The following is a 26,820-nucleotide window of genomic DNA, read 5'->3' as shown; positions in this document are numbered from 1 at the left end:
GTTGTGATGGAGGGGGGAGATACTGTAGGATTCAGGGGAGATCTAGACTGAGACTGCATCCTAATGGAGGATGCAGCTGGAGTCCATAAACTCCTGTGAAGGCACTCTGATCGTCCCAACTACAGGGTACAGTCTGCCCTCTAGTGGACGCTTTAATTCACTACACCAAAGTAGAGCTGGATTTCATTTCTCATTTCTCCTCTCAGACCAGACAATACAGGGTTATTCCAAAAGAAGGAACCGATTTCATTACGCAATAAAGTAAAGTAAAAGTAAAATAAACTTTATTGTCTCCTGAGGGAAATTCATCTTGGGCACAGTGCTACATATCATTGCTTCACAAGACAAGATAAAAAACATCACATGGACACATTATAACAATGACAGTTAGTCTGTCATATAAAACAGACATGGACTGCATTTGACAATCAAAACACAGAACACATAGAGACACCTAAAGTCCAGGGGGAGAAAAAACGTGCAAAGTGCTAAAGTGCTGTGTGTTTGTTGCATGTTGCTCTATTACACTAGTTTTTAACATTGTTCAGCAGCTTAATGGACACTGGGACAAATGACAGTTTGAGGTGGTTAGTTTTGCAGTTTGGCATACGAAATCTTCTTCCTGATGGAAGAAGTTCATATTTGGAGGACAATGGATGAGTCGGGCCTGAAGAGATTTTTGTTGCTTGTTTCATGACCGACTGGTTCTCCAGATTATCTATGGACTGATATTCCCTCATACTTATAATCTTCATTGCTGTTTTGTGCATATTGGCCAGCCTGTTCTTCAGTCGTACTGATGAGTTACCATACCAGGCTGTGATGCTATATCTGATGAGGCTGTCTAAGATAGCTCTACAAAAAATCAGCAAAATCTGCTTGCTGACCCCATACAGCCTCAGTTGTCTCAAAAACATAAAGTCTTTGCTGCAGTTCATTGCACGATATATATGGATATATATATCCATGTCTATGTGTGGTTTCCAGCAAAGAAGGTTATCGATATGGACCCTATATGGGCAACATTTTAATAAGGAAAAGCTATAGAAAACTCCAGCCAAGTCACAAGTATTCTACTCACAATCAACTTTTATTTCCTGTCTTATAAGTGTTCAATGTGTCCACCACCTGCAGCACGGACAACATCAATCTGATAAGAGAATTCCTCCCAGACACGTATCAGCATATCACGATCCACTGAGTTGATCGCTGTTGTTTGATGTTTAAGGTCATCGAGGTTAGTGGGTAGCGGTGGAACATAAACGTGATCTTTTACGTATTCCCACAAGAAAAAATTACACACGGTGAAGTCTGGGGATCTCGTAGGCCAAGCACAAAGAGCAAGGTCTCAGGCCCCCTTCTGACCAATCCATCACTGTGGCACTTTTGCATTTAAAAAAGCTCAAACTTCTCTTTCAAATGGTCCCTGACTCATTCCATGATGATGCTTGAGAACTGAAGCAATGCGTCATGAAATCGGTTCATTCTTTTTGATTAACCCTGTATAAAGGCCCAATCCAAATTCACCCCTTGGCCCTTGCACTTGGTACTACCCCTTGAAACAGAGTTGGCAGGGGTAGGGGTTGAAACATTCTCCTATGAGATGAGACAGCCCTTCGAGACCTGTTACGTCATCATCAGTCATCGATGCCACTATAAATAGATGTGGCAATGTTGTTTCCAAAACAATTCTCCATGCCATTGGTAGCTGTAACCATCTCTGTTCCATGGGCTTTGGTCATCTTTTTGTGGCTATCAACTCTAAACCGCAGAAATGCGATCTATAATTCATTGAACCGGCATTAAACAGTCGATCAAATGATTAAGTTGTTTACGAAGAAAATACAAACATTTGTGTGTTTCTTTCGTCACACTGCTGCACTTTTTTGTTGTGTTTACCTCCATCTTGCCAATGATTCTAACAGAATTATGGGAAATTTCCCATACCCCTCTGTAGTGTGGTCCTGAAAAATCTCAGTTTGGAGGGTCAAACAGCCCTCCTCCTCCGACTCACTGAGAATCGGGACACCCCTACCCCTTCATGTAAATGCACAAAATGGAGGGGGGTGGGGTGGGGCCAAGGAGTGAATTAGGAATGGGCCAATGACTTATCCTGCCTTCACGTGTGATGGGAATTATGGTACAATGCAAAAATCACAATCTTACCAAGTGTATTTTTCTCATTTCTACTCAAAATATCTCATCACACTTCAAATAAGACATAATCACCTAAAGAGTAACTTATCAGTGAGATATAAGAACTTAGTTTTAGACAATAGACCTTGAAAATCTTATTTCAAGAAATCTTATCAGGATAATTTTCACTTTTTTTTCAAGCAGATTTTTTTGCTTGAATTAAGAAAAAAAATTACAGTTTTTGCTTTGATGACATTTCAGAGCCTGAGCTTTACACATTTGCTGCAGTAAAGAAGTTGAATGAGTACTTCTACTTTTACACAAGTGTCTAAACTTCTGCTAGAGTAAACAATGTGTACCTTTGCCACCTCCGGTATTTTCATACAAATACTTCAGATCGTCTGTTAACTTGGAAAGATCACACTTAACATAATTCAAATGACAAAACAAATCCATTTTCTCCACCACCACAGGTCTTGGAGGTGAGCAGACAGATTTTTCTTTTGTTTTACTGGAATTATGAGTGTTCTACAGTATTGTACTGCACTGCAATTATTTGTCCTCTTCTTAAAAGTGAAAATTCAGTAGAGATGTGGAATGCTTTCAGACAAATCAGTATCCAGAATCAGGAGGATATGGACAGCATGTGCTTCAAACAGAGATGAAGACTCAGTTGAATTATGTAATTCTCCACTATAATCCTGACCTATATGGTTCCATCAGCTCGAGATGAATTAACGGTTCTGAATGTCATGTCATCTAAGGGACCAGAGGGGTCGTGGTGTTCAGCGTAGACCTGAACCTTTGCCCTTTACACTTCATATAGATTCCTTGAATCTTTCCATCCTGTTCTGCACCATAGACGCTCAAATATCCAAATCTCTTCATGTGTTTATTCAGTTCAGTTCAGTTCACAAATTTATTTCAAACCTGCTACCACAGTATAACACTTAACAGATGACAACTTGACAGACCGATAAACACATGGTTTGAAAAGGGGATGGAAGAAGTATTTCTTTTAAAATCCCAACCCCTCACACCATACAACCCATCACAAAACATCTCACTACACCAATATAGAACATTACAGAACATTACAAGACAATACAGAGCAATACAGTGGCACATCCTCACAGGACAGGAACACAGACAGACCCTGACACACTCTGACCCTACACCCACTCCCCCTAATGGCATCCACAATGCTGAGGGCATCAATATCACTGTCTCTCCTTCAAGTACTTCTTCAGTATTACCTCCACCAGGAGGTATTGTGATCACTTTGCTTCGTTTGCGTGCATGTTTGTTTGTTTGTTGTTTGTTTGTTAGCAAGATAACTCAATAAGTTATGGACGGATTTTCAGGAAATTTTCAGGAAATGTTAATACTGGCACAAGGAAAAAATGGTTAAATTTTGGTGGTGATGGGGGGGGGGGCAGATCTGTCTTGGCGGAGGTCTGCGGTCTCCGAGTGCTTTTTTTGTTTGTTTGTTAAACGTTCTTTTAAACAGAGAAAGGTTTGCACAATCTTTTTATTCATCCACTAAACCATTCCAAAGTACTACTCCCCTTTCTGAGATGCACATTGTTACCTCTGCCAGGAGGTATCGCGATCACTTTGCCTTGTGTGTTTACATGTTTGTTTGTTTGTTAGCAAGATAACTCAAAAAGTTATGGACAGATTTTCAGGAAATTTTCAGGAAATGTTGATACTGACACAAGGAAGAAATGATTAAATTTTGGTGGTGATGGGGTGGGGGGGGGGGGGCAGATTTTTCTTGGCGGAGGTCTGCGTTCTCCGAGTGCTTTTCTTGTTTTTTCTTGTTCTTACCTTTGTTTGGTACAATTTATTAATATCTCATAGATTAAATTTATGTTGAGCATCTCTGTCTTTAAATAATTTTTGAATATTACCTGAAAGACATTTTACTGATGCCCTGAAGATGAGTTGTGCTGTTTTATAACCCACCAAATCTATTAATTTTAAGTCCACTGAATATTGTTTTAAACATCTCAATAATTCTCTCAAACATTTGTTGCTTTCAGCCCATGTCTGATCCCAAAGGACTAGACTTTTCCTGGATGCTGCTTGGGACTAAATCATGACAACAATGATTTGTTTTCAATTGCATCGCTGATTCATTAATTTTAACTCATTATTGTTAAGTTGCTCTTGCTTCTTCTAGAATATGTCACTGTTGTGAAAATGAGGAATAGATTTGGATTTTTTTATATTCACAAATGACATGAGGTGTAATATGTTTTCATATTCCACATTCTCTATAAAGTGATATATTCCCTCAAGTTCTGATTATTGCTTATGTGGTGCTGCATATTACAGGTGGTCAGTGATCTTGCTTTTGACTTCAAACATGAACTAAACAGTGAAAATGAATTGTTACTAGAGCTGCACAATATCTCGTTTGAGCATTGTCATCGCCATGTACATGCGCGCAATACTAACATCACAAGGTCCTGCAATGTAGGACGTGTTCTCATCTAATTTCAACCTGGGTACGTCACACACTGGGCGCAGCGATCCACCAACCACAATTGTTCTTAATCAGTTTGCCGAAGCAGACCACGCCCCTGCACATGGAGTGAGACACTGTTAATAGCATTGAAAAATGAGCAACGAACAAGAGAAAATTACCAAAAATGAAGACTTGGTGCCAAAAAGAAAACCAGCGTCAGTTATCTGGAATTATTTCAGGTACAAGAAGGATGATACCTGAAATACGTGTTCTGTGTCGACAGTGCCCTCCACCTGTGGCCACAACGAGAGGAAACACAACTAATTTGTTTGACCATTTACGTCAGCACCACACAGCTATTATATCCTCCTGGGTAGTTTCTCACATTGCAATATATATCGCAGGGTTAAAGAAATTGCAATGTCAGTTTTTTCCCAATATTGTGCAGCCTGAATTGTTACCATCAAATGGGAGATACAGAGTTTCCAAACTTGTCAGCTTCAGACCCAGAAATTTTGGCTTCATTTCTCCTCAGAACCCTGATTTGTAAAAAAAAAAAAAAAAAAAAAAAAAATGTTGTCAATTGCCATAATATCAACCTTTTTTCTGACTCTTTGATGTCAAAAGCCTGTAAGGGTAGGACAGAGGTGTAGGGGTGATCACTTCCACCTCAGACCTAGAAGGTGTTTGATTCCCAGTCAAACCATGGGCCTTTATATGTTGGGTTTCTCTCCTCATCTCCCCACTTGGGTTTCCTCTGGTCTCCCCAAGTATCAATAAAAGTTTCTCCTATCAGTGCCCAAGGTGCTGATCAAGATCTGGAGTTGATCCCTCTGCACCTTCACTGACAGCGCACCGTTCATAGTGAACTAAGTCAGGGGTGTCCAGTCCTGGTCCTTGAGATCTACTATCCTGCATGTTTTAGATCTTTCCCTCTTCCAGCACACCAGACGGTCATTATCAGTCTTCTGCAGAGTTCGATGATAGGTTTAGCATTCGAATCCGGTGTGTTGGCTGAGGGACACATCTACAACATGCAGGATAGTAGATCTTGAGGGCCAGGGTTGGACACCCCTGTATTAAGTGCTAATGCTAATTGCTAATGCCCATGCTGGGTGCTGTGTGTTTTAGGATAGGTAAATTTGCAGAAATCAAATTTCTGAACCTTATGGGGATAGTAAAATTGAGTTAATCTTAACCTTAAAACAATGTTGAATTACATGAATGTACAGTACATTAAACTACACTAAATAATCTCTTCAAAGTAATTTTAGCTACTGGCAATAAACAGTTAAAAAATGAACAAACACAACTGACCGACTGACTTCGTTGCCTTAACACTGTTTGAAAGTTTCTTTTCCACTTCATTTTCATCTTGTTACAACACATGCTGTTTTCATCTTTCATCTTGTTTTCGTCCTGTTTGTCTTTTATGATGTAGGTGTTGCTTTTATATTTCACATAGCTTTAGTGAAGTCAGTTTTCAGGAATTAAGGAACCTGAACTAAGGCATCATATTTGGCATCAGTTCGTGATGCAATGAAAACAGCTATGCAACCCATTTTGGACCCTGACCAAAAGTTTGGGAACAGCAAAATTACACTGAGACATTCTTTCACACTGCGTTCATTCTTATCTTTCTAATGTTGCAGATTGAGCTGCTGTAATGCTGATAAGTGTTACCACCACCACCATCATCATCTGTGATTCAGTTCTGCTCTGTCAGGACGTGTGTTTTCCATGCTTTTAATTGTTTTCTGTGCTTTTAATTGAATGTGCAATAACCTGTTCTATCTCCCAGTACTTTTTTTTTTTTTTTTCTGATACAGTACTCTATTTTACAAGTGCGTATTTGTGTTTGTCTGTGCAATAACTGTTTTTATATGTTTTAGCTGTGTTTATGTTTTTAGGTGTGTTTATGGTTTGTTTCTGTTTTTGTTCATGTCTTTTTTTCTGACTCTGTGACTCAAGGAAATGCACAAGAATTCCAATGTACCTACACTGTGAGGTATCTTTGCAAATAGCAAATAAAGTCTATTCTATTCTATTCTATTCTATTCTATTCTATTCTATTCTATTCTATTCTATTCTATTCTATTCTATTCATGTCTCACACGTAAGTTAACTTTTAATAATAACCAGAATAGTTGTACTTCTCTCTTTCTCTGCATTTTTTACATGATTTATTATGTACAGTATATTTTTAGTATTCTCTTCTTTTCCTGTTGTTGAAGATATACTGTCAATAATTGTTGCATATCTTGTCTTGGCGGCTTTGTTTTTATCGTCATCATTCTTGATACTCACCAGGAATCTAACTGCAGGGGTTCATTCACTAAACATTACACCAGTTTTGATGTCTTTAACAGCAGCTGCTGAACTGTTGGTTTGGAGCTCCACCAGCACACACCAGCATTTCTGAGTGAGCAAAGGATACATAAATACATAACTGAGCAAACCAAATTTCTATATAAACTTTTCTTTGAGAAATCATAGTGCACACTGTCAAGATTAAAACATTAACCCATAAAGATCCAAACAGCCACCGATGACCAAAACCATCTACTGATCTAAACTGTTTAATAACTGTTGATCCACTAATCCTATCAATACATGTAAATAATTGGTGTAAAATACAGTTATTCATCTTTTCATGGTCATCAGATATGACTCATCTGGAAGTTCAGAGGCTCCGTAGTTACCGTGGAAACACTGTTATTTTCTACAACATTGATTCACCGGTAAAACCCATGAAGTTGGATCAATGACAATAGGTGGACACAGTGGGGTCATGTTGAGTTAGTGATATCTTTGCTGAAAAAGTCCCTTTTTTGTCATTTTTCTCTGTTTTGATATAATTAACTTTGAATTTACTGTGAATTTTCATGAACATCTACATAGTCTGTGAATTAAATACAGGAAAATACATGATTTACACCAAAAAAAGCAAAATACAGTGGATAATATAATGAAAAAAATTCGTGATAAATCAGTTAAGAAAAGTAGAAATAGTGAAAAAATGATTTGGGAACTGCCACAAAAGTAGCTCTGGGTCTTTATGGGTTAAACTTAAGTTCAGAAAAGACACAATACTGAAGTGTTTTCCATTTAGTAAAATGTATCATGTAGTCTTCCATCCCATCAGATGATTTTACATGTTGAAAGTGCATGTAATGTGCTCAGCGAGTGCGAACGCTTGACACTGTAGCTAAAATCTACAGTTTAGAGAAATTTTCAAAGTCACCTCGTCCCTGTCTGAGCTTTAACGGTGACATCAAGACCCAGTGGTTCAGCTGGGATATATAATCCCTCCAGCGGGTCCTGGGTCGGCTCCAGGGCCTCTGGGGGAACTTGCCAGCCTGGAGGCAGTGTGAAGGACTATATATCCATCTTGTTACTGTTATTGACCTCAACTGCAGTGAGAACAGGGTCATAAATGGTCACTTCCCATTCATTTATAGAGCAGGGGTATCAAACATACGGCCCAGGGGCCAAACTGGTCCACCAATGGTTTCAGTCTGGCCCACAGGATGAATTTGCAAAATGAAAAAATTGCATGGAAGATATAAACCGTCAAAAGTATCAAACTGCATTATGAAAATATTTACATTTACAAACTATCCTCACAATAAAATGTGAATAACCTGAACAAATATGAACGTGAAATGTTTTAACCCATTAGACCCAAAACTACTTTTCTACCAGTTCCCAAATGAATTTTTCTCTTTATTTCAACCTTTCTTAAGTGATTTTTCACCATTTATTATAATATTATGCTCTGTATTTGTGCTTTTTTGTGATAATCATGTATTTTCTTTTATTTAATTGACTGATCATGTAGACCACAGGTGTCAAACATGTGGCCCGGGGGCCAAATCCGGCCCGCCAAAGGGTCCAATCCGGCCCCTGGGATGAATTTGTGAAATGCAAAAATTACACTGAAGATATTAACGATGAAGGATGTTAAAATCATTTTAGGTCATTTCACTCTAAAATGGATCAGACCAGTAAAATACTATCATAATAAATTGTAAATAATAAAAAACTTTAAATTTGCCTCTTTGTTTTAGTGTGAAAAAAGCAAATTACACAAAAATGTTTACATTTACAGACTAGCCTTTTTTTTTTTTTTTTAAATGTGAATATCTGAAATATCTTAGGAGAAGTATGTGGAATTTTAATAATATTCTGCCTCTTATTTAATGTTTTATGTATTTGTAGATCCACTGTGATCTGTAAGTTGTGATTCACATGTGTAAATAATAAACTAAGGCGTAATATTGTTAACATTGCACTTATTTTGCTAAAAAATTTTCGGGTTGTTCATATTTGTTCTTGTTATGTTCAAGTGCAATTCGTAGATGTAAACATTTTCATGACGGAATTTACTTTTTTCACTCAAAAGTTCTTATCCTATTATGTATATTATTTTACTGGTCCGGCCCAATTTAGATCATATGAAGCTGAATGTGGCCTCTGAACTAAAATGAGTTTGACACCCCTGATGTAGAGGTACATAAAAGCTCAGAGTAAAGTTGAGGGTTATTATATCAAAAACAGAGAAAAATTAAAACAAAATGACTTTTTCAACAAAATCTCTCATTAACTGAGCATAAACCAAGTGCCTCCATCCACTGTCATTGATCCAACTCCATGGGTTTTACTGGTGAATGAGTGTTGTTGAAGATGATGGTGTTTCCATATTCACCGTGGAGCCTCTGAACATCCAAATGGTTCATATCTGATGACCGTGAAAAACTGACAAACTGTATTTTACACCAATTATTTTCATGGATAGAAAGGATTAGTGGATCAACAGTTATTAAACAGTTTAGATCAGTAGATGGTTCGTGTCACCAGTAGCTTTTTGGGTCTTTATGGGTTAAGAAAAAAAAAAAAGTACAATTTTAATAAAATAATAGATTCACTGTGATCTGTACATTGTGTTAATAATAAGCTGAGGCATAATATTGTTGAACCATCACTTATTTTTCTTAAGAAATGTCAGGTTGTACATGATTGTTCAGGTTATTCATATTTTCACACTAAAACAAAGTGAAAAATTTTGATTATTATGTAAAGGTTATTATGTCTATTATTTTACTGATCCGGCCCGCTTCAGATCATATGAGGTTGAATATGGCCCCAGAGCTAAAATGAGTTTGACACCTCTGATATAGAGTGTATTTTAATTATTTCCACATTCTGATTACCTGCATTTAATTTAATGGTCATTAAAATACATTGTTTTACAGTCAAGGAAAAATGGGGCCCTTGTCCTTCTTTTCCCAGAAAACCCATCTAACTTCTTCTATGGATACAGGTACAGGTACATTTTATACAGGTAAATTTTAACACATGTTCTTTCCACTTGGTAGAAGATTCGTGTTATAACGATAGTGTAGAGCAATATTAAAGTGATCCAATGTGTTTTTAAGATGATATTCAAATCAAATCAAATTATAATTTATGTAGAGCTACATTACAACAAACGTTATCTCAGGACACTTTCCATTTAGAGCTCGTCAGAGCTACTTTTTAAGTAGTCCATAAAATTGCCCTTTTAGAAACAGTGACATATAAGACTACTCTATTCAGTTTACCCAAAAATCCATTTGTAGTATTTGCTCACTATGATAAAATTATCACGACTTGATCAAAAGCAATTTGTAGGTATTAGTGGTCACACAACCAGCTGCACGAATGTAAATGTATTCAACATGAGGCGAACATAGGATAACATTAGCCTTTCATAACGTTAGCCTTTCATCACATTAGCCTACTCACACAGTTTAAAGGTGCCATATGTGGGATTGTGGCCAAAACTGCAGTCTGCAGTACTGTATTATCTGTACTGCAATCCCATTCAAAATACTGTAGAACGTGGTATCCTCTCTGCCTCCACCCCAGACTAGGGGTTGACAGATCCAGCATGAGCATCTACTACTAGCGTTTCCACTAATCCTTACCACCACACCATAAATTTCATACAAAACTAGAAGCACTCAGAGAGCGCAGACCTCCGCCAAGGCTGATCAGTGGCCCCCCACGCCGAGGAGGTTATGTTTTTGTCAGGGTTTGTTTGTTTGTCTGTCTGTTTGTCTGTCCGTTAGTGTGCAACATAACTCAAAAAGTTATGGACAGATTTTGATGAAATTTTCTGGTCTGCGCCCCCCCCCCCGTGGGGCCCCCCACCCCCGATCACCACCAAAATTTAATCATTTCTTCCTTATCCCATTTCCAACAAACCCTGAAAATTTCATCAAAATCTGTCCTTAACTTTTTGAGTTATGTTGCACACTAACGGACAGACAAACAGACAGACAAACAAACAAACCCTGGCAAAAACATAACCTCCTTGGCGGAGGTAAAAATCATCACCAGACTTATTACACATAAGTATAATATATAATAGAACAGGACAAATGTCCTGCCCACTCAAATGAAAGTTTGTGAAGATTCATTAGATAGGGAAAAGGGAAATGAGCCTTTAGTTTCACTTTTACTTCCATGAAGTACAAGCGGCATGGATTGTTACCATACCCCCCAACCACCTCCTGGCTGAACCACGAACGCCAGACTACCAACCCCCCCCTTTCAGATAACACACCGCTGCATGAAGAGGTCACTTCCACAGAAAACACTGAACTACAAGGAGCTACCATGGCAAGCGACAAGTCCTACACCGGTACCCTGTCTCTTCACCAGTCCCGGACCAGCAGTCTCTTCAGCAGGGCCAGGAGAACAGACTGCAGCCCGGCCCCAGGAGAAGACACCGATGGTCTGGGACCGGGTGAAGAGACCACGGCCCTGGCTCTCAGTGGTTCTTACCGGGTGGTCAGACTAAGGGAGAGCCGGCGTCGGTCTTCAAATCCTTCTCTGTTTTCATCCGTCTCCATGTTTCAAAATCATCTCTTATACATGTCCTAGTTTTGTTTCTCACTTTATCACGATGTATTTGGGAATAATTAGAGTCCTTTTAGGTTTATCAATGTCAGACATTTATGATCAGAAATGTTCCAGCTGCAGCTCCGTGGGAACTGCCAACCTGGATGAACAAAGGCTACTGACTTTGTGATTGGAAGACAGGTGATGGGTGGAGCATCAGACCAAAATACACAATGACAACATAAACATAATTTCGGGGCTGACACTGAGCTTTTCAAATGCAAATATTCTGGCAGGACTACTACTGTCACTGATATCAGTATTTGAAATGAACATGATTCCTTAATGTCTGGTGACAGTCAGGGCCATTTTATAATTACTTAGAACATAATTCCTACACACTGCACCTTTAACTATTGGGACAAAATCTCTTCTCCTCTAAATGTGCAGTCATATGACCAGTAGTTTAAAACAGTGACTCATTCTGAAGCCACCTTCAAACTTACCTCAGAATTATGTATTCCATGAAAGTAGGTTCTCTCTATATGTGTCACTCATTTGAAATATGTTTATTCTGCCTTTCTCGTTTGCATTTCCAATAATCGTGCGTCTTTCAACGAGACATGCAATGACCTGTCAATCAACTGGGGGGGCTTTGGCACCTGAAGTGGCCAATCAGGTTCCAGAGGTGGGCAGCACTAGTTAGCAATATTTTCCTCGGCATGACCCGCCCTACTCTGCCTCTGATTGGCTCATCAGTCCTCATGCCTAAAGTTAACCAATCTAATGAGTGAAGGTACTAAGTACTAGCCAGTTAGAGGCAGAGTAGGGCGGGTCATGGCTTCACCATCCTAGTGGAAAACAAGAAAAGCACTCGGAGAGCGCAGACCTCCACCAAGACAGATCTGTTCCCCCCCGATCACCACCAAAATGTAATCATTTCTTCCTTGTGCCAGTATCAACATTTCCTGAAAATTTCATGAAAATCCATCCATAACTTTTTGAGTTACCCTGCTAACAAACAAACATGCAAACAAACACACAAAGCAAAGCGATCACAATACCTCCTGGTGGTGGTAAAAATGGGCAATTTGACTGCAGATACCACTGAATGGTGCACATTAGGAGGATTTAGAAGTGGGTATACCCAATACTGACTGAAAAATAAGTGGGTATACTCCATATATCCCCATATACCCTGGACTATACTTCTGCTGCTTAGCAATTACCTTTTAATGCCATCAGTAGTGAAAACCACCACTGACAATCATCAAGTCAGTTCTTTCAATGCAGAGGAGCAGTGAGTCTTCTCTGAGCCTCCCTTAGCTCTCACAAATTCTTCATCCAGTCTCAGAGAGTAACCTACCCTGCAGAGAAAACTTATTTTAGATACTTATATTGGCAGTCATTGCAATGTTTTTTTCAGTCATTACCCAGAGTTCTTGAGCATAGGTGAGAGAAGGAAGCAGAGGTGGCAAAAGTCAATACATTCTTTAGTTAATCCATGACTCTAAAACTCAAATAAAAGCATGTACAGGTTCAAAGAGTACAAATAAAGAGCATTTCTACTAATAACGAGTATAAAAGGAATACAGTGTTTCTTTGGCAGCTGTTTTCAGTCCATATGGCAGAGGTGTAGCTGATACATATGGATTTTGCCATTGAACTATAATAAGGTCACTTTTCTTTTCAGTTTAAGGGATATACAGAGCCTGGCTATAAAAAAAGAGGCACACACTATATATCATTGGGTCACTCTTAACTTTAATTACGGGATGCATTTGCAATGGCATCATTTATGCCACACAATCCTTATGTAAACTCACAATAACTGATACAACTTTTATCTCCATTCAGAGGTGCATTCATTTTTGGACAGATCTTGTATTAATGATGGAGAGCCAGTCTGCAGCACTGCATAAGTCTTTTCCATCACATCCCAAAAATTCTCACTGAGGTTCTGGTCTGGACTCTGTGGCCAACCCACATGTGAAAATGATGTATCATGCTGCTTGAACCACTCTTTCACAATTTGATCCTGAAGAATCCTGACACTGACATGATGGAATATATTGATGTTCAGTATAGACCACTGCCACTTACGGAAGTAAACAGATACGCCACCATATTGCAAGACAGAAGTGGAGGCAACAGAGTGACAGACTGTGTGTTTAGCAGCTGCTTTATCAGTGATATCTTAGGCGGGTTATTAGTGACAGTTTATTGTTTACATATGGTAGATCTTTTTCAAACTGTGAACCCTACTGAAAAGCAATGGTATGCTGAGAAACTGGCTGTGATTGATGGGTTTGATCTTTACAAAGACAGGTGATCGACACGCACATCCAGAAAATGAAAGGTGTGCAGGATCCCAAAAAATTGGATGAAAAAGTAAATAAATAATAAAATAAATTGGATGAAAAAATAGTTAGATAAAAATAAAAGTTAAGTCTGATGAAGACTGTCAGCCTGAGACGTCACTTGTGGTAATAAATTCTTTGGGAGCTCACAGGTTGTGCGGACCTTATTTATTTTTTGATCCTTCCAAAGACACATGCTGAGTGGGAGCAGGAACACCTAAAATTAATAATATATCACTATCTATCTATGACTTATCACATATCACAAGCCTGGCACTCCTCTTTCTAGCTTGTGGGCTGTCTTCCAATATGGCCGCATAAACATAAATCATGTGACCCCAGACGTCATATGGCAGCAGTCTATATTCAGGTCATCAGCTAATGTAATTTTTTTAGCCACATAACTCTGATGAACATAGACCTGACCAAATGAAATAACCCCAGATCATGACTGTCATGACAGAGTGAATGAATTGACTCAAGTGCAAGGTGCTGAAGGGAGAAACTGTGTTTATTGAACAGTAAAATAAGAACAAAGGAATCAAACAAAACCTGAGGGTGGAAAAAACAGAGTCCGTTGTGAGAAGAGGATCAGGGTGGTGGAGTCTGGGTGAGTCTTTGGAGGTGAGGAGGTATGAGGTGGCATGATAATCTGGGAGAGTTAATGGAAGAACAAGGTGAAATGATCTGGTGTGGCCCAGCCGCAGAGGAGACCCTTAGGCCGCTATCACACGGCATACTCGAGTCTGTACTGTACTTGAATATGTTCACACCCTCCTCACAGATGTTGCATTCACAAGCACATACCGTGGCCCATGCCCGAGTACAAGTGGATGTTACAGGGCCAAAACAGTAGGTGGTGGCGTGGAAGGAATTCTGTCGCTATCCAACAAACACAGAAGTCAGAAGACAAACCCTTACATCATCAGCTGAGCGACTGTTCTGTTCACAGGCGATACTTTTCTGTTACCCAAACCTGGTAAAGACAAAAGGTATATTGATAACTTGAGACTAATAACTTTATTAAATATTGACTACAAATTGTTTACCCTTATTTTTGCTAATTGATTGAAAACAGATATAGGACAGATAGTAAGTAGTAAGTATTTATTAGAGACAGGTCTATACATAATATTAGGTTGGTTCTGGATTAAATAGACTATAGCTGCTTTTCTTTTGACAGTGGACCGGCAGCTCTAAACTTTACACACCGTATTCATTTATTTTGTACATATGCATATTTTTGCGCATTGTATATTTTATTCTGTGTGTGTAATGACAATATTGATTATCTTATCTATTTGTACTGAAAAAGTCACTTTTTCTTCAGCTTTCTCTGTTTTGATATAACCTTTGAATTTACTCTGAGCTTTTATGAACATCTGCAATGATCAGATAACTCATTAAAAAAAAGGAAAATACCTGATTTTCATAGAAAAATGCAGAGGATAGTACAGTATTAAAATAAAATAAATGGTGATAAATCACCTGGGAAAGACACAAAAATCATTTGGAAGGTGTGACAAAAACCGTTGTGGGTCTTTAAGAGTTAAATCAAGGGGGTGACTGTTTTGGGACTTACAGTGTATACTGTGTACTGTTTTCAGTTCATAATGGTGATAAAGCAGTTCTGTTGCTGTTCTGCTTGCAAAGGAACAAAAAAAATGTGTTCACCAAGCAGAACTGTAGAGTGAACCAGACAAACATTTCCTACATTTCTACTGGCTGTTTCTGTGTTAGCTCAGCCTCACATCAGTCACTTCAGTATTAGCTTTCCCTCTTCATCTGCTCTGCATCACAGCTATATACATCAAAGGATCAATCATAGTAGGTTAAAGATGTTGAAAGTGGGTAGATGTTTAATGATGCAGTATAATTGCCCCCCACACACACACACACACACCACCACCATCTTCCACCCACCACTCCACACACACACACACACACACACACACACACACACACATATTAGGGATGCACCAATGCCAATACCAGTATCAGTCTGATACTGAGCATGTGTACTTCTACTCGTACTCGTAAAAATGCTCCAATACAAACACACCAATACCATTTTACACATTTCACAGTTAAGTGCAGCAGGTATGTGGCAGAGGAGGAATGTCAGCAGTGTGGAGATTTTTCAAAATAAAAAATGGTGTCAAAAGTAACGGTGACTGAAAGTTATATTAAAGACACAGACAGATGTGGACGGAGCATTCTATCCGTCCTCTGCCTACATTATGTACATAATTCTGTCCGTTTTCCGGGTGCTCGCGGATGCGTACCCAGACGGAGAATTCAAAACAGTACCACCGGGAACCGTAGAGGTAGCAGATCTTTTCAAAGAGCGACTGTGTGAGTTAGTGAAAAGTACTGACATATTTATGACAACTACCCTCATCAATATCAACATTAGTGTCCACGTTAGTGTTACTTCCTCTGTTGTGCCATGTTTGTTATTATTTACTTTGTTTTTTGTTTCAAAAAACTTTACTCTTCTTCGCAATATTTGGCAAGTATGGTTAATTATGAGCAGCGCCCTCTGGTGGATTGATTGAGAAACGCTCATTTCAACGCATTAAATGTCAGTAGCAGCACTTAGTTACAGTCAGACTAATGACAACGACAGTAAAGCACATTTACAAAAGTAACTAAGAACTGTAATGGTATTATTAAGTACTCATGTCAGTACTTGGTATCAGCAAGTAATCAAATGTAAATACTTGTACTTGTACTCTTGGTCTGGATAAAAGTGGAATCGGTGCATCCCTAACATATATCAAAATCAAAGTAACAGTCTGCTTTGAACATGGGTATAAAGTATAGATATTTGTGCACAAATGTAGGGAGTAAAAGTAAAAAGTGACATACAGACACATGAAACCTGAAACGCAGATAGTGATAGGGTGTGGTGCAGTGACCAAACGACAGCACAGATGTTCTATAAACAAATCAGACATCATAATTGGGTATTTTACAATAACTTCGCCTTATTCTTCCTCTTTGTGATAAACTCTAGTTTTCATGGAAAAGGTGCTGCAATGCAGAAAGGTGAAGAGGTGAAGGGTTGATTAACTGGAAGTGCCAGGAGTACTTTTTGGAAGGTGGAGGAGGTCCCCAATTATTTTCCTGGCTGCATTGAGAAGAGGAGGTCATGACCCCTGCCCCTCTCAGCAGACTGAGTGATGTGCTGCAGTTTGCCCTTGGTCTGAACTGACAGCTCCAAACCTGCCAATTGTGGATAAAGTGAAATAAAGTGAAATGAAGTGCAGTCTCACAGAACTGACGATCTGTCTAAGTTGCGATCAGCAGTATTGGGTTTCCTCAGCAGCGGAGACAGAAAAAATAGACAAATGAAAAGTAAAAGAGTTTTGACAGAAAAAGTCAAAGCAGGAGAATTGGAATATGCAATAAAAGAACGACAAGCTGTGTGAGGCTAAAGACGAAGTGACGAAAAGTTATAAAAAATGAGAGTTAAGAGTTCACACAGTAAATAAACTGTATTGTCAGCAACCTGGTCAACACTGTCAGCATGTTATTATAGTGACAGACCAGTCACCGACTTGTGGGGGATCGAGCAAAGCAGAAAAACTCCACAATGCAGTGTAATAACACCCATTTCTCCCATATGTCTGACACACAAGAGACTGAAAAAAAATCATTTCACCTACACGGCAGCAATTATTTAGAAAAAGCAAAAACATTCAAACAAGTCTTGAAGCAGGTCAGTGTGATTGTATGAAAGCATATGACGAGCGACATAAAAGAAACAAGATTGTGGCAGCCATGCTCATGACTCAATGCCTATTGGTTAACCACTTATTTCATTGTGTTGCGCAACTTCTCGCCAACAGTGTGCTATAATATTGTTCACTTATCTCACTCTGTTCCTCTGTTCCAGGCTTTTGTGTAACATAGTGTTGTTAGACCATGTCTCGCAACTTTTGTGTAGCACAGTGACAACAAACATGATGCAAAGAAGTAATTTGAAATTTCTTGTTAAGTTGGGGAGGAGCCCAACAGTGTGTCTCAAACTTCTCCGTGAGGCTTACGGGGAAGATGCAATGTTGCGGCCATGAGTCTTTGAGTGGCACAAACGCTTCAAGAGAGGTCGCGAGGAGGTGAATGATGACCCCAAGTCAGGACGGACCTTCCACAATGAAGAGGGAAGAGAACATTGAGAGAGGGAAGCAGTTGGTGCGAAGTGATCGCAGATTGACAGTGAGGATGATGGTGGAACAGCTCAGCCTGAACAGGGAGTCAGTTGGTACCATCTTGGTGGAGGAGCTGGGGATGCGAAAGGTGCGTGCCAAGATGGTGCCCAAGGTTTTGTTGGATGACCAGAAGAAGCACCGTGTCAAACAGAGTCTCAAGTTTGAGAGAAGAGAGAAGTTGCGCAACACAATGAAATAAGTGGTTAGCCAATAGGCATTGAGTCATGAGCATGGCTGCCACAGTCTCGTTTCTATTTTGTCACACCTTGTAAACATAGATATGTAAAGATTACATTCATATGTGTCAATTCCCTCCATGAGTTGACAGAGTATGATTTCTGTTTTTTTCTGTTTTAATCATTAATGTCTGTTTTTTACACCAGTGCTGTTTCTTTGTCTTGATTGTTTCAAGGAGGTGTTTACTGGTGTTAACTCTTCTGAGGACTACTCTTGGTTTGTGACTTGTGATTTTCCACATTCCACATTCCACAGGAGTGTTGACCATACATAGTAGTACAGAATCTGGATTCTTGTTGGTAGTGAAATTTGGCGTCTTGTTTGCTCAGCTTTGCAAAGGCTAATTTAGCGATAAAAATTCTCCTCCTTAGTTCTTCTTCACATTTCCCATCCTCTGTCAATTTGTTCCCTAGGTTGATGAAGCTCATAACTTGCTCAGTAACTGCTCCATCAATCACAATGTTGATTCTTGGCCTTTCTTCTCTTTAGCTGATGACCCTTGTCTTAGTTTTCTTAGCATTCATTTTCATGTTGTGGACTTCTCCTGCTTCATTAACTCTGTCCACAATGGCTTGGAGATATTCCTCATTTTCTGCTAGGAGCACAGTATCATCAGCATACCGTAGGTTGTTACCATCAATGTTGTCTCCTTTGTAGTTCTCAAGTTCCTGAAGATGTGCTCAGTGTACAGATTAGAGACTTGGTGATAGGACACATCTTTTTTTTTTTTTGGACGCCTTGTTTGAGCTCAATATTGTCTGACATACATCTCTCTAGTTGTGTGGTTGCCCTCTGCATCCAGTAGAGGTTGACAGTAAGTTGTAGGTCTCTCCCATCAGTACCAATGTTCTCTGGGCATTTGATCATCTTTTACTGCAAAAAAAATTTGGAAAAGAATGGTATTTGCGGAGTTCCACTAAACTGAGTTAAGTCATATTTGTGTGAATGACAGCAGTTTGTTCAGCTGGGGGATTGTACGTCAGTTTGGAGGCACATCACTTGTGGTGTGCCCCAGGGATCTATTTTGAGGCCAAAATTGTTTCTGCTTTATATAAATGATCTGTTACACCTCTACTAACTTAAAATTTATACTTTTTGATGATGACACAACAATATTAAGCCCTGGTAAGGACCTAAAGCTTCTCATGACAGACATCTCAGCTGAATTAATTAAACTAAAACAATGGTTCACTATAAATAAATTGTCAATGAACATAATGAAAACCAAAACTGTGTTATTTGGCCAACGTAAGAATGATACTCAAATACAAATAAATATCAACAACATAAATATAGAGAGGGTATATGAGTATAAATTCTTGGGTGTGATTGTCAGTCATAACATAAGCCTGAGACCTCAAATAGCCAGTGTCTGCTTCAAATTGGCAAGAAGTATGGCAGTAATGACCGGAGCAAGACATCTGCTAGATAATAAAACTCTATACATCATTTACTGCTCACTAATTCTACCATACATGAGTTATTGCATGGAGGTCTGGGGTAACATGTATAAAAGTCATCTAGATGCACTTTTCAAACCCCAGAAAAAATCCTTAAGACTTGATCATGGTGTTGGATTTAGGGATCATAGCAACATATTATTTTTAAGATCCCAAGCTTTGAAAATAGTAGATCTAGTTCATTTTCAAACTCTCATTATAATTTACTAATAATAAGGCCACTCGCAACATAGTACCGGGCAACATCCAAAAACTGTTCCAAGACAAAGAAGGAAAATATAAATTGAGACAATATGTTTTGAAAAACCAGTTAGTTCGTACCACTCATAAAAGCATGTGTTTTTCACAAAGTCGGGTGAAATTATGGAATAAGTTGGACAGTGAGACAAAATGTAGCACAGCCCTGCACCACTTTTAAAAGACTATATAAACAGAAACTTTTGGGGAAATATGGAGACGAAGAAAAAACTTTGAACATTAAAATATTAGAGAGGATTTATAAAGTCAAAAAAATATTGTTCCAAATACCATTCAGGATTTTCTAACGACTGCCATGTGCCAGAGTGTGTCCTGGTGTGCCATGTCACCTTGCTGTCGCACCTTTGGAGCCATTGTCGATGTGATTGATTCATCTGCCTCTTCTGCTGCTCCAGTCTTTTAGTATGGAATAGCAGAGAATCTTTAAGTCAGGATAGTCACACATAAGATTACATTTTCAACTTTTTATACTTGATAATCACGATGCAATACCAATAAATAGTATAAAGTAATAGGTAAACAGTGTGTGGCCATCAAAACACTATAAAGACTGGATGACTGTGGGTAAGTTCAGACAGACTGATACTGAAATTCACAAAATCCCCTTTTTGTGTGAAACAAAGAAATCTTCCTTTAAAAAATTACCGAGACTTTTTAGTCTTTCAACCCCTCATCACATGAACACAAAATCAAACGTACAAATAAATTTAGTTTAGTATAGTTGCACACATAAGAAGACAATCCATCTTAAACAGACTGAATCTGTATAGTTGCTATATCCCTGGTCTCCCTTGCAAAAGTTTTTTTTTTTCTTATTTAAATCACAATTCATTTAAACCTTTGATTAAAAAAAAGATGAATGAAAAAAAATCTAAATAACCCATCTTTATAATCCTTGTTGTGATGTAAACATTAAAATCCTTGTGGAATTGAAGCAAATTAAAACGGAACGAAAGAAAAAAAAAAAAATTCCATTATGAGCAGATTTATGACATCATAAAAAGCAATATATACCACACATTTGCCTGAAATCTGTACACCTTTTGCGACAAATTTGGTTATTCTTTTTACATTTCCTATTTTTAACTACATTATGGTACACGTAGTAGTAATTAAATGTTTTTATCTTCTCTGTCCGTCTAGCTTTACCTCCATTAGTTGAGGCACATAACCAGTCTCTTCCTGCACTGCAGATGTTAAATTGTGTGTCAATCACTCTGAGAGGCGGGGCCTTTTCGTCTCAGTGCAGCTCTCATTGTGCAGATTATTTTACTTGTACCGCCCTAGAAAGCATATCTTCTTTGTGATTGGACAATATTGATACGTAACAAAACACGCAACCAATGCAAATTTGTGTCTTTTCTGCCCCCATAAGGCAGCGAGCTTTTGAGGTGCCGACCAGCTAGCCAATGCAAACAAGCCAGGCAGTGAGCAAGGGGTTGATGTGTATATTTGTGCGGTCCATTTTCTGCTTCTAGCTCTCGTGATATTCGTTGCAAAACTCGCTTTTCTTTTACAGTTGTTCTATTTCTTCTTTGGTAGTCACACAACAATATAAAACTGAAGTTGCTTTAGTGAAGGTAAGCGGACTTTTCTACTAACAAACCTGCACCGGTTTATCCAAAATGGCTCCTGCTAGCTAGCAAGCTAACGCACTAGCATTTAACAACAGCTTGCTTGAACTATTTAGCTATAGCATATTAGCTCCAGAGCCGGCAGATAGCCTAGCTCAGCTGATTTGCATTCAAGTAGAAAATGGCGTCCTGGCCTAGCAACTATAACATGTACTTTGTAAAAAAAATGCCACAGTGTCGCATCGTTTGTTTTTGAGCCATTCTGTGAACAGCTGTCATTTCTAATGTGATCACTAGAAATCTCTGTCAACAAAAGTCGACTAAGGTGGGATGGCAAAGCCAACTGGAGACGATAGCGGCTAACCACGCCGCTCAGACTCGTTTCGTGTCATCATGGTGAAACGTTATGTTTCCAGGCTAGCCCTGTTTTTGACGAAAATAACGAACCAGTACAAAGCACCCCGGGTTAGACAGTGACACTGCTGCAGAGTATCGGCATAAATAAATATCCATACGTTGAAACGACCGTTGTCTAAAATTGCAAAGGATTAAATATAATTAGTAAACCGGTATAAACATTCCGGTGCCGCGGTGGATGCAGCAACCCAGCTAGCTAATTATTTTGTGCATCGCGTTAGCCGGCTAGCCATCGCACCTTTGCTTTGTTGTAGCTTAGCAATGATGAGCGCAGATTTTCGCCATCTGACATCTGGTTTCATCCTGTCAATCGAGATCTGCAATGTGTCATTAATGCTCCCACAGAGGGCAACCTACTGTATTGATGAGTTGAACTCGTAAGGTTGTTTTGATAATTGAGCTTTTTTCGTCAGAGGCGAGGCCTATAACAAAGACACGGTTAATTGAGACCATAATTTAATTTCATTGTATTAACTGACGCCGTTAAAGCCAGTCGCATATCCAGTGTATTAGGGCAGGTATTGTTTTTCCTTCAGGTATTCATTAAGTGTTTTTTTCCCTCTTCCCCCAGCACCGTTTTCCCCATCCCTTCCTATTATTCTTATTCTTTTGAGTATTCTTCGTTGTCAAGCCGCCAAAGTGGAGAGTGTGATTGCAGAAGGGGGTGCTTCTCGTTTCAGGTATGGATCTTTCCTGTGCAAGCACTTACTAACATGGAAATATTTTTTTCCCCTCACACGCTTAGCCTTCTGCTAGCTTTTTGAGACAGGAACTTCCGGCCTTTAGAACAAAGCAGGATGTTGGGAGGCTCAAAATGGCTGTCAGACACTTCTCTTTGTGAAACCTTTTGAAATGGGGGGGTGGACATAATCAGCCTTGGAAGGATTGTATAGCTCTGGGGGTGGGAGCACACACCCAGGTCAAATTATATAAACCTAAGCACCCTAAATGGGGTGTCTGGAGACAGTTCTCATCTTTTTGTTGTGTGGCATTTGAATGCTACAGAACCCTTCACTGATGTGCAGTTCTGCGTGTTGTAATGGAATTTTAATATCAGATTGTGAAGTAACAGTCTATGTGGAAAACAAAATGCTGAAATCATTAGATGGTACAATCAAATGTAAGAATCGAACATACTCACAAGATAAATATGTGGCAAATTTACGATGCAATTTAAAATATGCAAAATGTTTTCTGTTTTATCACTTTGCCAGAAACAATTGCCATTGCGTCTGCTTTGTCTTTAACTATCACATTAAGTTACATGATGAGTCTGAAGAAAGAGGAATTAGGTGTGAAATAAATCCTCATTATGCCTGCCTATTTGAGATTTACTGCATAGGGGAGTTCAGCAAATTCATCTGTAACAGGTCATATTTAGATCTGTTTCAGGGTGTTAATCAGTATTTAAAAACTTTGATTTAGAGTCATAATTTCTTTTTTTTTTTTATTATTTAGAGGCTAATGATTATTACAAAAACGAAAGACTGCAGTGACATGAAGACACTAAAACATTAAAGCAGACCTTAAAGCTGCGGGAGACTTTCATCACCAATTTTTCATCAAATCTGTCAAACCCCAGTCATCGCCTAAGTATCATGGATCCGTATGTCTTTCTGTGATTGCTCACCTGAATCTCTTCCCTGACAGTGAACAATTTCAAAGTGTACTCCACCATAAACCAACCATTTGTTTACAAACAGAGCCAGTAGGTAACTTGGGCATCTTCAGAATTTTGTTGCGACGTGCATTGGGGGAAGCAGAGTTTCGAGTAGCTACCTGGCAGCTGCAACAAACACACCGCGGAAATGGCTGGAACTCTGCTTCCCACAATGCACATCATGAGTAATCACGGAAAGACTTACGGATTCATGATACTTAGGCTATGACTCAGGTTTTATAGATTTGATGAAAAATTGGTGACGAAAGTCTCCCACAGCTTTAAGGTAAAACATGTTACTATGGGTGTTGTTGGCCCTCTCTTTTGTTGGCCAAACAACTAACTTGTCCGCATTTCAATTTTAAATGCGCACAACCACTTCTCATTCTTTAAAACTCCAGTTGGGTCTGAGCAGCACAGAACTGACGTTAGCTAATACTAATTTCATGCAGTGTTGTGGTTTTTGGACAGATCATTTTATACTTTGAAATTATTTTTCAACGACATTCCGCTTTGTGTTTTTTCTTTGTCTGTGTGACAAAGGACTTCAGCCTTGTTTTTCCTTGTCGTTAAAAACAAAAGTAAATATCATTGAATCATCCCCCTTAAAGCTGCATGTGACTTTCATCACCAATTTTTCATCAAATCTGTAAAACCAGAGTCATAGCCCAAGTATCATGAATCCGTAAGTCTTTCCCTGATTATTCACCTGAATCTCTTCCCTCATGGTGAACAATTTCGAAGTGTACTCCACCATAAACAGTCCATTTGTTTACAAACAGAGCTGGTAGGTCACTTGGGTATTTTCATAAATTTGTCACGATGTGCATTGTGGGAAGCGGAGCTCCACACAGCTGCAGTAGCAAGAGGCAATGCAGCCATTTCTGTGTTTGTTGCCGCTGTGGCCATAATGCAGCTGCCTGGAGCTCCGCTTGCCACAAAGCATGTTGTGATAAATTTCCGAAAATGCCAGAGTGACTTACCGGCTCTGTTTGTAAACAAATGGACTGTTTATGGTGGAGTACACTTCGAAATTGTTCACTGTGAGGGAAGAGATTCAGGTGCATAGTTAGGGAAGGATTTATGGATTCATGATACTTAGGCTATGACTCAGGTTTTACAGATTTGATGAAAAATTGGTGACGAAAGTCATACGCAGCCTTAAGGTAACCTAATTTAGTAATTCTTATTTTTTGACAGCAGATCTGACATTATCTAAAAAGATTTTGAAGGTGGGGGCGACACGGTGGTGCAGTGTTTAGCACTCGTGCCTCACAGCAAGAAGGTCCTGGGTTCGATTCCAACACCAGTTGACGGGGACCTTTCTGTGTGGATTTGCAGGTTCTCCCCGTGTCTGCGTGGGTTCTCTCCGGGTACTCCGGCTTCCTCCACCATCCAAAGACATGCACTAATAGGTTAATTGGTTAATCTAAATTGCCCATAGGTGTGAATGTGAGAGTGATTGTTTGTCTCTATATGTTCAGCCCTGCGATGAACTGGCGACTTGTCCAGGGTGTACCCCGCCTTCGCCCCTATGTAGCTGGGATAGGCTCCAAGCGACCCCCGTGACCCTAGTGAGGATAAAGTGGGTTCAGAAAATGAATGAATTTTGAAGGTTTGAAATAAACCGCAGGAAGATTTATATTTATAAGGGTTACAGTTTACTTTTTGTTTATTGCCTTTTTTCTCAGCATTATGATGGTAATGTACTGTTCAAAGCCTAGGAGCATGCCAACTGTCTGATCTAAACTTGTAATGCACTGTAACATTGTGGTCTTCTGTGGAAATAAGTCATGGATTAAGAAGTTAGTTATTGGTGCAAACAATTCTTCTGTCCTGAAATTATTTACTTACTAACTCTGTCTATATAAAACCATGGCGAGGGCTCCCCTTTTTACACCTGTGCCCACCCCAGAGGGCAGGGGTATATAGATGTACCAGGAAGTCTGTCTGTCTGTCCAAGGTTTTTGTCCAACCGATTTCTTGGTCACTATTCACCTGATTCTTTTCAAATTTCACACATGCTCTTTGCTTGTGCTTTTCTATCAAATTTTGCATCTTTAAAAAATTGAAAAGTCTTTGAAAATATTGAAAGTTAAGACTGGGCAACTACTTGTTTTTTTTTTTGTTTGTTTTTTTTTTTAAACCTAAGCCAATGCTGGGAGGGTAAAGTTACACAAACACAGTATAAGAAGTACTCTTATTTTATTATGGTCTGAAAAAAGGCACTTAACAAGGACAGATAAACCATCATTACTCTGTAAGGTGACATTATTTTAGAAAAAATTTACATGCTTTATCATTTTTACCCTTGGCTACACTGGCCACAGGATATTTTCATCAGTTGGTTGTCCATCCGTCTGTCCAAAAACTTTGGCATGCACTGATAAGTCAGACCACTGGGTGGCAGTAGTGTGCTTGATAAGTCAGGCCGAGGGTTTTCAAGTGCACGCACGTGATGTTTTTTTTTTTTTTTGTCGGAGCCTTTCAGAACACCTAAGGACCTTAAAATGCAGAGAATACAAGATACATAATGAAGATAAAACACAAGTGATAAGTTGAAAACAAGAGGGGACTTATTATGATGAGTAAACTTCATATATATTCTCCCTGTTTTAGAAATAGTAGTACTTTTTACCACACAGGACATCTCAATCCCTAGAACAAAAAAAAACCCAGGTGCAGGCTGAGGGTTTTTAAGTGTGCACACATTATGTTTTTACCTGAGGTTTAGGCATTTGTCAAAGAAAACTAATCAACATGGCCCTGTGTTTTTCTGTCACCTGAGTGTACAAGAAGAAACAATGCATTTTCTTACATTTTTTGAGTGTATAAATATTCAGTATTGTACAGTTACACATGTTCTGATGCTGCTCTGTGGTTTGTCCCTCAGTGCTTCTTCGGGGGAGGAGGTGGTAGGGGTGCACCTCAGCACTATCCCAAGACTGTCGGCAACAGGTTTGTCATGTAGCCTTATCTAGAAAATACAAATGCACAATGACATTATTATTAGTATTACAAAAATATAAACCATCAATAAGTCCTCCTTTGCATTCCTGAAAAGATAAAAGCTGAGTAGGTTGTTCATTAGAGAAAGAATTGCAAGAAGCTTTGATTTGAAAGTCCTGCACTATGAAGTAGGG

At 39.0% G+C, this 26,820-nt stretch overlaps 1 long non-coding RNA gene across 1 annotated transcript; it reads left to right on the top strand.

Annotated features, from left to right (window-relative positions):
- Positions 1-21,413: 21,413 nt before the first annotated feature.
- LOC115421484 (uncharacterized) lies at positions 21,414-26,601 on the top strand. Its single transcript, XR_003935685.1, has 3 exons — positions 21,414-21,606; positions 22,589-22,697; positions 26,571-26,601. It is a non-coding gene; the product is annotated as an uncharacterized LOC115421484 (long non-coding RNA).
- Positions 26,602-26,820: the final 219 nt, after the last annotated feature.

The sequence above is a fragment of the Sphaeramia orbicularis genome, chromosome 6 (genome assembly GCF_902148855.1).
Source record: "Sphaeramia orbicularis chromosome 6, fSphaOr1.1, whole genome shotgun sequence".
NCBI lineage: Eukaryota > Metazoa > Chordata > Actinopteri > Kurtiformes > Apogonidae > Sphaeramia > Sphaeramia orbicularis.
The sequence above is the reverse complement of the archived record's forward strand: the minus strand, read 5'-3'. Positions and strand labels throughout refer to the sequence as shown.